The sequence below is a fragment of the Mandrillus leucophaeus genome, unplaced genomic scaffold, assembly GCF_000951045.1.
Source record: "Mandrillus leucophaeus isolate KB7577 unplaced genomic scaffold, Mleu.le_1.0 Scaffold1304, whole genome shotgun sequence".
NCBI classification, from domain to species: Eukaryota; Metazoa; Chordata; class Mammalia; order Primates; family Cercopithecidae; genus Mandrillus; species Mandrillus leucophaeus.
In genome coordinates this window covers 108,154-120,017 of record NW_012101260.1, presented here as the reverse complement: position 1 = coordinate 120,017, position 11,864 = coordinate 108,154, and positions in this window count along the sequence as shown.

Here is an 11,864-nt window from a genome sequence, read left to right as displayed (position 1 = left end):
CTATTTTTAATGAGTAAAAGTAATTACTCCAAATCTTTTAAAAATAATGAGAAAGCAAAAGCTGTAGCAATGCAGAACAAAGTTGAAAGAATTACAGATAGTGCATTTATCATTAAGTTCAGCATATGTGTGCTTTGTTCAAAACGCTCATTTCAAACCTCTAGAACTTATGCAAAACTAGAAGGAAGAAGGAGGAAAAAGGAATAAAGAGGAAAGGACATTTTGAGTAACTTTCTGACAAGAAGAGAGAAACTGACTTAAATCAAAGCAGACCCATCTCTCAGGGGCATGAAAACTTAACCCAACACTAGTTCTAATTAGACTATTTTTAGAGCATGTTAACACCTCGTTAAATTGAGTAGACTCTGACCTTAACATGTTAGACATTTTAAAAATTACCTTGAGAACAGCAGAAAGTTTCCTTCTCTAACTTAAGTGTTTCTCTGAATTTTGTGAAATATCAGATGCCACTATTTCATTTCAAATTCAGTGTTCACAAAATATATCTACCAATATGTTTGGCCATGTCAGAAATGCATCCATGTGATCAGAGGAAAATGGATGAGTGACTGCATTCCTGTGAACTATTATTGCGAGTAATTATAAAGCCATCCTATACAGTAGAATCATTACTGAAGGAAAATTTAAAACGCAGACATGATAAATAAGTCTTTTCTGGAGGTCAATTTAGTACTGCCTAATAAAAAGTAATTCCACTTCTGGGCATTAAAGGTAAATAAAATATATAAAGATTCCCTTAGAGGGATGATCACTGCAACACTGCTTATTATTTCCTAATAAAGGAAAAAAATTGTAATCAAGCCAAATGTTCAACAATAATAATGCTGCATTAAATACTAGGCAGCCATTAAGATAGTGAGTCAACTTAAAATACTCAGTTGTGTAGCTGTTCACCAATGCAAAATATAAATACCCTAACAGTACATAAGGTATGATTACGAATTTGACAGTGTAGCAGTTGAGAATAGGGACCAGGCCTTGATGTCCACACATAAGGCCCTATGTCCTGGATTCATTTCTTATCAGTATGTCATCAAGGTGGGTTGTTTAGTCTTTATGGGTCTAAGTTTCTTCAGATGCAAAATGGTTTGCCTTACAAAATGGCTTTAGTTGCCTAATATATTATGAAATATTTTTACTTCAGTGTTAGATACAACCAAGAAAAAAATCTATCACTTCTCCAACATACATACATCTGTAGGTCTACTCCATTTAGTTTCTGGTTTATAATAGCCACTAAGACATGAAGTAATGATGTGGAGCACACAGTTTATATGCTCACTAAATTTTGTTACTCTGAGCATATATTTGGGGACTAGAATGAAAGCAAAAGTATTTTCAGTTATATTATTATCCAAGATTATGCAAATGTTAGTGATATTTGATTTAAGAAGAAGCAACCTTTCATGTTCTGAAAAAGATACAATTCATTATTAAATTTCAACTGCATTAAGTCTTATATTAATAGCAATAAATTGCCTTTTCACCATGTTTATATTTCTCCTACAAAATAAGAAAAATGTCTTACAAAGGACAGGGTCTTATGCATAGAATCTGTGTCATTGCCTAACTGCATAATTATTTCAAATATGTCAGATATTTTGTTTATTTTCCAAGGCACTCTGATTCAAAAATAATACTTAATTTTCTCTTTGCCTTCTAAACCTGTGTTTTTTGGAACAGCTGCAATTATTAGGAATGTGCTCTTATGCTAACCCTAAAAACCTACCTTCTCCACTTTCCCATTCCTTTTTTTGCCTTCTGTATGGCTGCCCTAACAGTTACCACAGATTTAGGAGCTTAAAACCATACCAATGTATTGACTTATAATTTTGGAGGTCAAAGGCCAAAATGGGTCTCACTGGGCTAAACCAAGGTGTCAACAGGGCTGCATTTCTTCTGGAGCCTCTAAGAGAAAGTTTATTTCCTTTTATTTAACAGCTTCTAGAGGCCACCTGCATTCCTTGCCTCACGACCTCTTCCTCCACCTTCAAAGCCAGTAGGATAACACCTTCAAATATTCCTCCTCCCTCTCTTTCTCTCCCCCCCCCGCATTTCTGTGTGTGTGTGTTTCCGACATCACATTCCATGCTCTGCCTCCTGTCTCATTCTTTTCCTTACAAGGGCCCTTGTAGCTCTACTGGGTCTTTGTAATTATATTAGGTCTTCCTGGATAATATAGGATGTCTCCATGTCTCAAGTTCTTTAACCTTTTGTCCTGTAAGAGAACATATTCATCGGTTCCAGAGATAAGGACATTGACATCTTGGGGACTCATGATTCTGAGTACCATGCCTTCTCTAACAACTCATTACCACCAGAGTAGTTTTGTTTTCTGATCATTGCATTTACTTTTTTAGTTATTCTCCATAAATTTCAGGATAAATTTTGATGTCCTACCATGCAAGGCCCTTCTCCATCCATAGATCTCCATTTCCATATTTAACTTGCACTGATCCTCTACCATACCTTTTATCCTAGCCATATGGATATTGTTCTGTACCCTCCTCTCTCCATATGGCCTCCTCCCTTGGTCTAGATAAGAGGGAAGATGGGAATAAGTAAAGCAGTGACATGATAAACAGAGTAAAGAGGACACCTGAGCAACGTATTTAGGAAGTAGAATTAACATTGCTTAGTGATTACTGAATATGTAAAGTTTGAGCTGAGGGGTACAAGAGGGAAAACTAGGAAAACAAAATTATGAATAAACAATGATTTGGGATAGAGGAAGATTACAGATTCAGGTTTGGACTTAGAGATGAATATATTAAATGTTAGAATAAGAAAATTATTAACTTTTATGGATCTTCATGCAAAATTGGAGATTATTTTAATGTCTGTGACTTAGTGTGTATTTTAATTATTTATATCTGACAATATAAGGAACTATTGCTGTCAAAAAATACTCCTCTAAAAGGGCTCATGGGTGTTCCTTTTTGACTCTTTTCACAATCTTGCAACACCCTCAAAAATTATACATGATAAAATAATTTTTGATTTGTAGACTAGTGCCAAGCATCTTGTCAGCAGTAAAAGACAGTTGGCTCACAATCTTTAGATGCTGTTCAGTGCTTTTGATTTAATTCCAGGGCAGGCTATGAATAGCTAACTTGGTGAGATTTGTCTTTAGTTTGCTTTCAAAGCCTTATTTGATGCTGATTCATAAATTATACTTGCTGCATTACAGAATCTCATTATCCTTCATTAGAAAAAGCATACTAAAGAGAAGTTAGTATTACATGTCAGGCACTGCCTGTGGGATGAAAGAGCCAATGAAGGAAATGGCATTGCAGTTTCCTGGCACAAAGAGGCAAGAAAATGCAGGCTCTAATCCTCTCATCTTTGATATGTAGCATAACATAAGTCTAATAATACAAGACCAAACTTAGGCTAATATCTGATTAATAGACAAAAACAATGAGTAAATGCTTAAGTGAGGAGATGGTTATTATATTCTAGCCTCCCACAAAGTATTGTGGCTATCCCAGTGCCTGGCACATAATAAGTGATTGATCAGTAGACTTTGATTAAACGTGGATGGCAACTTTAATTTTTCCATGAGTGAAATGAATTGTATTTGTTAATCAGAAATTTCAAAATCTTCATAAAGGGGTATTATTATAAATATTCTTTACATAGCAATTATTATAAGGTTTACAATGTTTTTTTACTATTTCCCTACACACATATACAGAGCATAATAAACCAAAGAATCAACACCAGTATGTAATGTTTTCCCTTATTTTGTTATTTGTTATAACGTTGCAAGGTACTTTAAATTGTCAAAGTACTATAGAAAGCACTGTCCCTTTCCTCAAAGAGCTTACAGTGTACTGAGGATGATAGAGCAAATATAATGGGACAAATCAGAATACTCTTAATAGTCAAGTCACTCATTTCAGATACATTAACACCATTATTAAGATGTGCATGCTAAATATCTAAGAACTGAATAATAACATAAATCAAAATTTTTACTCAAAAATTTTAAAACAACTTCGGAAAATAAAGAGTATTATTTATTGTATTAGTCAGGGTTTTCCAGAGGAACAGAACCAATAGGATATATACAGAGAGTTTTATAAGAGGAGATTTACTATGGAAATCGGCCATGAGATTATGGAGACTGGGAAGTCCCATGCAAGCTGAATAACCTGAAAGCCAGTGGAGTAAATCAGTCTGAATCAAAGGCCTGAGAACCAGAGGAGCCAATGGTGGAAGTCTCAGAGTTCTAAGGCACAAGAACCTGGAACCCTGATGTCTAAGAGCAGGAAAAGATGGATGTCCCAACTCCAGAAGAGAAAGTGAATTCACCCTTACTCCACCTTTTTCTTCCATCTGGTTCTTCAGTAGATTATATTATTCCACCACCCCCCACCCACATTAGTGAAGGCATATTTCTTTAGAGTCTACTGATTCTGTATATGCTAGTTTCTGATTCTGTAAATGCCAGTCTCTTTCATAAACATCCTCAGAGACTCACTCAGAAATAATGTTTTAGCAGTTATATGAGTGTCCCTTAACTCAGTCAAGTTGACACATAAAATTTAGCAGTAGAGGCAAGGCACTCTGATTCAAAAATAATACTTAATTTTCTCTTTGCCTTCTAAACCTGTGTTTTTTGGAACAGCTGCAATTATTAGGAATGTGCTCTTATGCTAACCCTAAAAACCTACCTTCTCCACTTTCCCATTCCTTTTTTTGCCTTCTGTATGGCTGCCCTAACAGTTACCACAGATTTAGGAGCTTAAAACCATACCAATGTATTGACTTATAATTTTGGAGGTCAAAGGCCAAAATGGGTCTCACTGGGCTAAACCAAGGTGTCAACAGGGCTGCATTTCTTCTGGAGCCTCTAAGAGAAAGTTTATTTCCTTTTATTTAACAGCTTCTAGAGGCCACCTGCATTCCTTGCCTCATGACCTCTTCCTCCACCTTCAAAGCCAGTAGGATAACACCTTCAAATATTCCTCCTCCCTCTCTTTCTCTCCCCCCCGCATTTCTGTGTGTGTGTGTTTCCGTCATCACATTCCATGCTCTGCCTCCTGTCTCATTCTTTTCCTTACAAGGGCCCTTGTAGCTCTACTGGGTCTTTGTAATTATATTAGGTCTTCCTGGATAATATAGGATGTCTCCATGTCTCAAGTTCTTTAACCTTTTGTCCTGTAAGAGAACATATTCATCGGTTCCAGAGATAAGGACATTGACATCTTGGGGACTCATGATTCTGAGTACCATGCCTTCTCTAACAACTCATTACCACCAGAGTAGTTTTGTTTTCTGATCATTGCATTTACTTTTTTAGTTATTCTCCATAAATTTCAGGATAAATTTTGATGTCCTACCATGCAAGGCCCTTCTCCATCCATAGATCTCCATTTCCATATTTAACTTGCACTGATCCTCTACCATACCTTTTATCCTAGCCATATGGATATTGTTCTGTACCCTCCTCTCTCCATATGGCCTCCTCCCTTGGTCTAGATAAGAGGGAAGATGGGAATAAGTAAAGCAGTGACATGATAAACAGAGTAAAGAGGACACCTGAGCAACGTATTTAGGAAGTAGAATTAACATTGCTTAGTGATTACTGAATATGTAAAGTTTGAGCTGAGGGGTACAAGAGGGAAAACTAGGAAAACAAAATTATGAATAAACAATGATTTGGGATAGAGGAAGATTACAGATTCAGGTTTGGACTTAGAGATGAATATATTAAATGTTAGAATAAGAAAATTATTAACTTTTATGGATCTTCATGCAAAATTGGAGATTATTTTAATGTCTGTGACTTAGTGTGTATTTTAATTATTTATATCTGACAATATAAGGAACTATTGCTGTCAAAAAATACTCCTCTAAAAGGGCTCATGGGTGTTCCTTTTTGACTCTTTTCACAATCTTGCAACACCCTCAAAAATTATACATGATAAAATAATTTTTGATTTGTAGACTAGTGCCAAGCATCTTGTCAGCAGTAAAAGACAGTTGGCTCACAATCTTTAGATGCTGTTCAGTGCTTTTGATTTAATTCCAGGGCAGGCTATGAATAGCTAACTTGGTGAGATTTGTCTTTAGTTTGCTTTCAAAGCCTTATTTGATGCTGATTCATAAATTATACTTGCTGCATTACAGAATCTCATTATCCTTCATTAGAAAAAGCATACTAAAGAGAAGTTAGTATTACATGTCAGGCACTGCCTGTGGGATGAAAGAGCCAATGAAGGAAATGGCATTGCAGTTTCCTGGCACAAAGAGGCAAGAAAATGCAGGCTCTAATCCTCTCATCTTTGATATGTAGCATAACATAAGTCTAATAATACAAGACCAAACTTAGGCTAATATCTGATTAATAGATAAAAACAATGAGTAAATGCTTAAGTTAGGAGATGGTTATTATATTCTAGCCTCCCACAAAGTATTGTGGCTATCCCAGTGCCTGGCACATAATAAGTGATTGATCAGTAGACTTTGATTAAACGTGGATGGCAACTTTAATTTTTCCATGAGTGAAATGAATTGTATTTGTTAATCAGAAATTTCAAAATCTTCATAAAGGGGTATTATTATAAATATTCTTTACATAGCAATTATTATAAGGTTTACAATGTTTTTTTACTATTTCCCTACACACATATACAGAGCATAATAAACCAAAGAATCAACACCAATATGTAATGTTTTCCCTTATTTTGTTATTTGTTATAACGTTGCAAGGTACTTTAAATTGTCAAAGTACTATAGAAAGCACTGTCCCTTTCCTCAAAGAGCTTACAGTGTACTGAGGATGATAGAGCAAATATAATGGGACAAATCAGAATACTCTTAATAGTCAAGTCACTCATTTCAGATACATTAACACCATTATTAAGATGTGCATGCTAAATATCTAAGAACAGAATAATAACATAAATCAAAATTTTTACTCAAAAATTTTAAAACAACTTCTGAAAATAAAGAGTATTATTTATTGTATTAGTCAGGGTTTTCCAGAGGAACAGAACCAATAGGATATATACAGAGAGTTTTATAAGAGGGGATTTACTATGGAAATCGGCCATGAGATTATGGAGACTGGGAAGTCCCATGCAAGCTGAATAACCTGAAAGCCAGTGGAGTAATTCAGTCTGAATCAAAGGCCTGAGAACCAGAGGAGCCAATGGTGGAAGTCTCAGAGTTCTAAGGCACAAGAACCTGGAACCCTGATGTCTAAGAGCAGGAAAAGATGGATGTCCCAACTCCAGAAGAGAAAGTGAATTCACCCTTACTCCACCTTTTTCTTCCATCTGGTTCTTCAGTAGATTATATTATTCCACCACCCCCCACCCACATTAGTGAAGGCATATTTCTTTAGAGTCTACTGATTCTGTATATGCTAGTTTCTGATTCTGTAAATGCCAGTCTCTTTCATAAACATCCTCAGAGACTCACTCAGAAATAATGTTTTAGCAGTTATATGAGTGTCCCTTAACTCAGTCAAGTTGACACATAAAATTTAGCAGTAGAGGCATTTAGATTTTTGAGAAGCCTGTTTTGAAGAGGTTTAGAAACATATAGAAGTCAATGATTCAGAAAACACAGGGCATTTAATTACAGCTGGACAGAACTTTGTGACATAAGGCCCTCTTGGTCTTACCACTATTATTATTAGCTTAACTGCTAAGTCAAAACACTATATAAAATCAGATGTACAGAAAGAATGAGGAAGATAGGATAAAAGGCCACATGTAAGAGGGCTGGAGAGATTTTCACATAAAAGTCAGATCTTTATGGCATTTTAAATTGTTGGGTCATGGGGTAAGGCGGTGGGGAGAAGGGGGAGTTAACCCACAGTCATTGAGTTGTATAAAGCAGTAGGGGGGTGTGTGTGTGGGGGTGTGTGTGTGTGTGTGTGTACATACATATATATTCTTTTCTAGGGCATTTTCTAAATGAGTAGAAATTTCTGATTGGATTGTTAGAACATCATTTTTCTGACTAAATGAAAAGAAAATTCATTCAAATTCAAGTAAAGGAGCAAGTACTAATTTTATTGTTCCATACCTGGTCTACTTTGAAGATGAAAGAATTTGAAACAATGTAACCAATTCAGAGAAATGAATGCATTCATAGTTGGCCTAATCAGATTTCCACAGGGAGTCATAATAAATGAAACAGACTCAGGATCAATGTGCTGAAAAGGTGATCATGATAGACCTATGTGGTTCACTTATGAAATGGAACTGGAGAAAGAGAGAAAGCAGAGCTGAATTTCATTCTTCTCCAGTGTGGTAACTATTAAAACGGAGTCAGAAAAGAAAGAAAAGATCCACAAACATGCAGCCTCTAAAATAGTATTATGATTTTTCTGAAGAAATACTTAATAAATGAATGTTATTTTAATAAGGGCAAATAAAAAGATCATTGAAGAAGAAAAGAACAGGATGCGTGGGATTTTTCAAGGATCCTCTTATAAAAGACCTTTTTATAAGATAATGAAGGAAGAAAATTTAAATGACAGCAACAGTTAAAAGTTAAGTCACTTTTTTATCTTTTCAACCTGATTTTTCACTCTTATGCTTCATTTTTTTCTGATGGCTTATGGAGGAAACAATCTTTAGTTCTTTCATTTACTCATAGAGAGCTGAAAATGAATGAGCTTTTTGGCAAGTATTAGTAAATCCCCGGAAATTGCCATATTCAATGAAAACTGAAAGACTCACTAAACTCACTGCAAATAAAGGAAATGCTCCAATAGCTTAATTTTACTCTAATTAAATATTTATGTGAAAGAGTATGATGTATCTCAATAAAGAAAATGCATCCTATTTAAAATAGTTGCAAAACATATTGTCACCTTGATTTCTAGCAAGGAGAGATTGCATACAGCATTGCATTCATATTGAAATACAAAACACTGTCCTTTGTCCTGATTTAACCTGTCTCCTTTATTCATCTAGATTCTTATTTTATCGCACAAATTTATTCGGTCTAATTTTTTTCTGTGTCAAATTGAACTACTTAAAAATTTCAAGTTTAGTGTCTAAAACAAACATTTAACTACTGTAAGCCCCTCATTATGCATGTTGTTTTATAATATTGCTCTACTTGCCATCCACTTGATCACCCGTGGTCGATTTTAACAAAAGCAAAATGCTTAGAGCAGCTGAAACCTGACTTGCTGCTGCTGAATCCTAATTTATTTTTAGAGTTTCCAAGAAACTAAATTGTTCAACCACGTTCACCTCTGCATATAAGACGTACTGTCAACTCAGGAACTGTCTACATAAAAATATTTTCAAGATCACAAATACATTTCAAGGAGAGCACCCTGGGTGGCCCTTGCTTTTAAGTCTGGCTTTAAATATGCATTAAGACTGAAAAATGGTTACAAAGTAAGAATTCTTTGAGGTCATGATTTGGAATGCCTCCGAAGAAAATGTAAATGTCATCATTAGTAGCTGCATTTCTGGGTGGGGAGGTGAATGAATGGGAAGAAAAATCCCCAACAGCTTCATTATAGGCTTTGCAGAAACTGACACTTCATTCACTTAAAGAAGTGGAAATATTTTAATATACTATTCCAAATGGATAGAAATAGCTTAGACATTGCAGTGGTAATTGGAGCCAAGCTGCCTCGTGCTGCATATTGAAACCTTCCTAATTCTACCTCACTTCCATGGACAAATGAATGTTCACTGCTTGTTTTGCCTCAGGGTCATCAGTTGCTAAGGGAAATATCCTCCACATTTTCCCGTAAATGGGAATGATTCCTGTCTGATTCCATGACACTTTATTACATTTTGTATGAAATTGACAGCCTTGCCTGTTGCACATTTCCAAATGGGAGGTGATTACTGAAAGATTTTCCCCACTAATTGGTTTTGGTTTAAGATTCCCCACATTCACATGTTTACTACTGTTATACATATCTCAAGTATAAAATAACTAAAATTTTAACATTATTTTGTTAATACTTTTATTTTTCCATTCCTTTATGTGAAATAGTAAAGTAATTTAACAGAAGATTAGTATAAGTCATGTTACTGAGCCCTGGAAGAAAATCATATTAGGTTATTTTCTCATCCATAAACAAAACGGGGGTCATGCAGAGGTCTATGATTATAATATTGCCAGGTGAACTCTTAGTGGCTAAGATTTCCCACATAGAATGTACTGGAATAAAATTTATTTATTTATTTATTTATTTTTGCTAAATGGTGGAGATAAATTGCTTTTAATGTTCCATGTCGGTAGATTATATCTGAGATCTTCAAATGAAAAGTTTCTATCCAATATAAGCCATTCCCCCCAATATTCAATAAATAATTATGCTGAACTATCTGGCGGACAAAAGTGATTTTAGAGCTGCTATAAGTGTAATGTAATTTTCATTCTGAGCATGAAAATGTGGCCTCCAGAATTCCTAGTTAGAAAAAATACTGTAGGTATTGGATCATGTGTCAAAATGGTTTGCAATATTGTATAGTTTCAAGTTTTCAAGAAGTTAACTTTTATATTAAACTCAATAATGCCTATGTCTTTACACATAAGGCAATCTGTGTATACTGAAGTTGCATATTCAAAAAGTTTACTGAAGGGAAATGTATTTTAGCAATTTAAGTTATTGTATTCTTGGATTAAATGCTTTACAGCAATTGTAAGGTAGGCCTTTGCCTATTTTATTCTGTTTTAGATACTTCATTTTTAGAAGGAATCTGGAAATTAGTAAGCATTCCGTGGAAGTTCATTCAATGAGGAAGATTATGTCTTTATAAAACCAACATTGTTCACATTTCATTATGAGTAAAAATTTAAATGGATCCCTTAAAGTCAAAAACTATTATTAATAAGTAGATAAAATTGCAATATCCAGTTTAGGAAAATAACACAAGCAATTTGAGAATAACATTTTTAAATACACAATAAAATTAAACTTTATTGGCAAACAATCTTAAATAGAGTAAAAGTTGGGATCCAGTTCCTCTGAGCTATGAATATTACTTGTAAATTTCACCACTAAGCACTGAAGAAATATGAAAGGAAAGTGCATATATGAGCTGGGAGTAGTTAATGGCCAAATATGTTTTAGAAATCATATACAATTTATCTCTCTCAAGTAGTCTTGCAGCAAAAGTATATATTTAACTTTTTAACCCCCTGTACTCCAAACTTATTTGACTGTGAAATCTTTTATTCCAAGGACATCTATTAATACCTAGAAGAATAGCACTCTAAAGAAAACAATTTTAGGAAATTCAATACCATTGCATAATTGCAACTATTTCTCAAAATAACTTACAGATGCAGCTTAATGCAGCTCTACTCATGATCTAAAGAATTTTTGGTGGTAGAATGGGGTGTTATTTCAATCTCAATTCATCTATTTCCACGTTGCCTAGAGTGAACATAAAGAATTTTATCAGGGAAAAAAATATTTTAAATTCTAGTCACGATCTGTAAATTCATGATTGGAGGCGACGTCTCTGGTCCCAACACCAAATGACTATGAAATGAAATTACTGTGAAAATGTGTCTTATGAAGTACAATAATAAAAAAATTAAAAGTATATAGCCTCATTCAAAAAGAAAAAAATTATCTGTACGGAGTAGAACTGAGAGGAGAACCAGGGTAAAATTTATGGCCTCCAGGAGGAATTGGCCTGGGATTGGTTTCAGGACCAAGTCAAGGATTAAAATCATTACATGTTAAGAGGGAAACAGAGCAGATGGAGTTGGGCTCCTTCAAAAATGACAATCTCTAGGAATTAGGGGAAAGCACACTAAAGCACACATGAAAAACTGCTTCACACTCATTTATTTGGCAAAAAGCAGAAAACAAACAAAAACATCAAATCAGG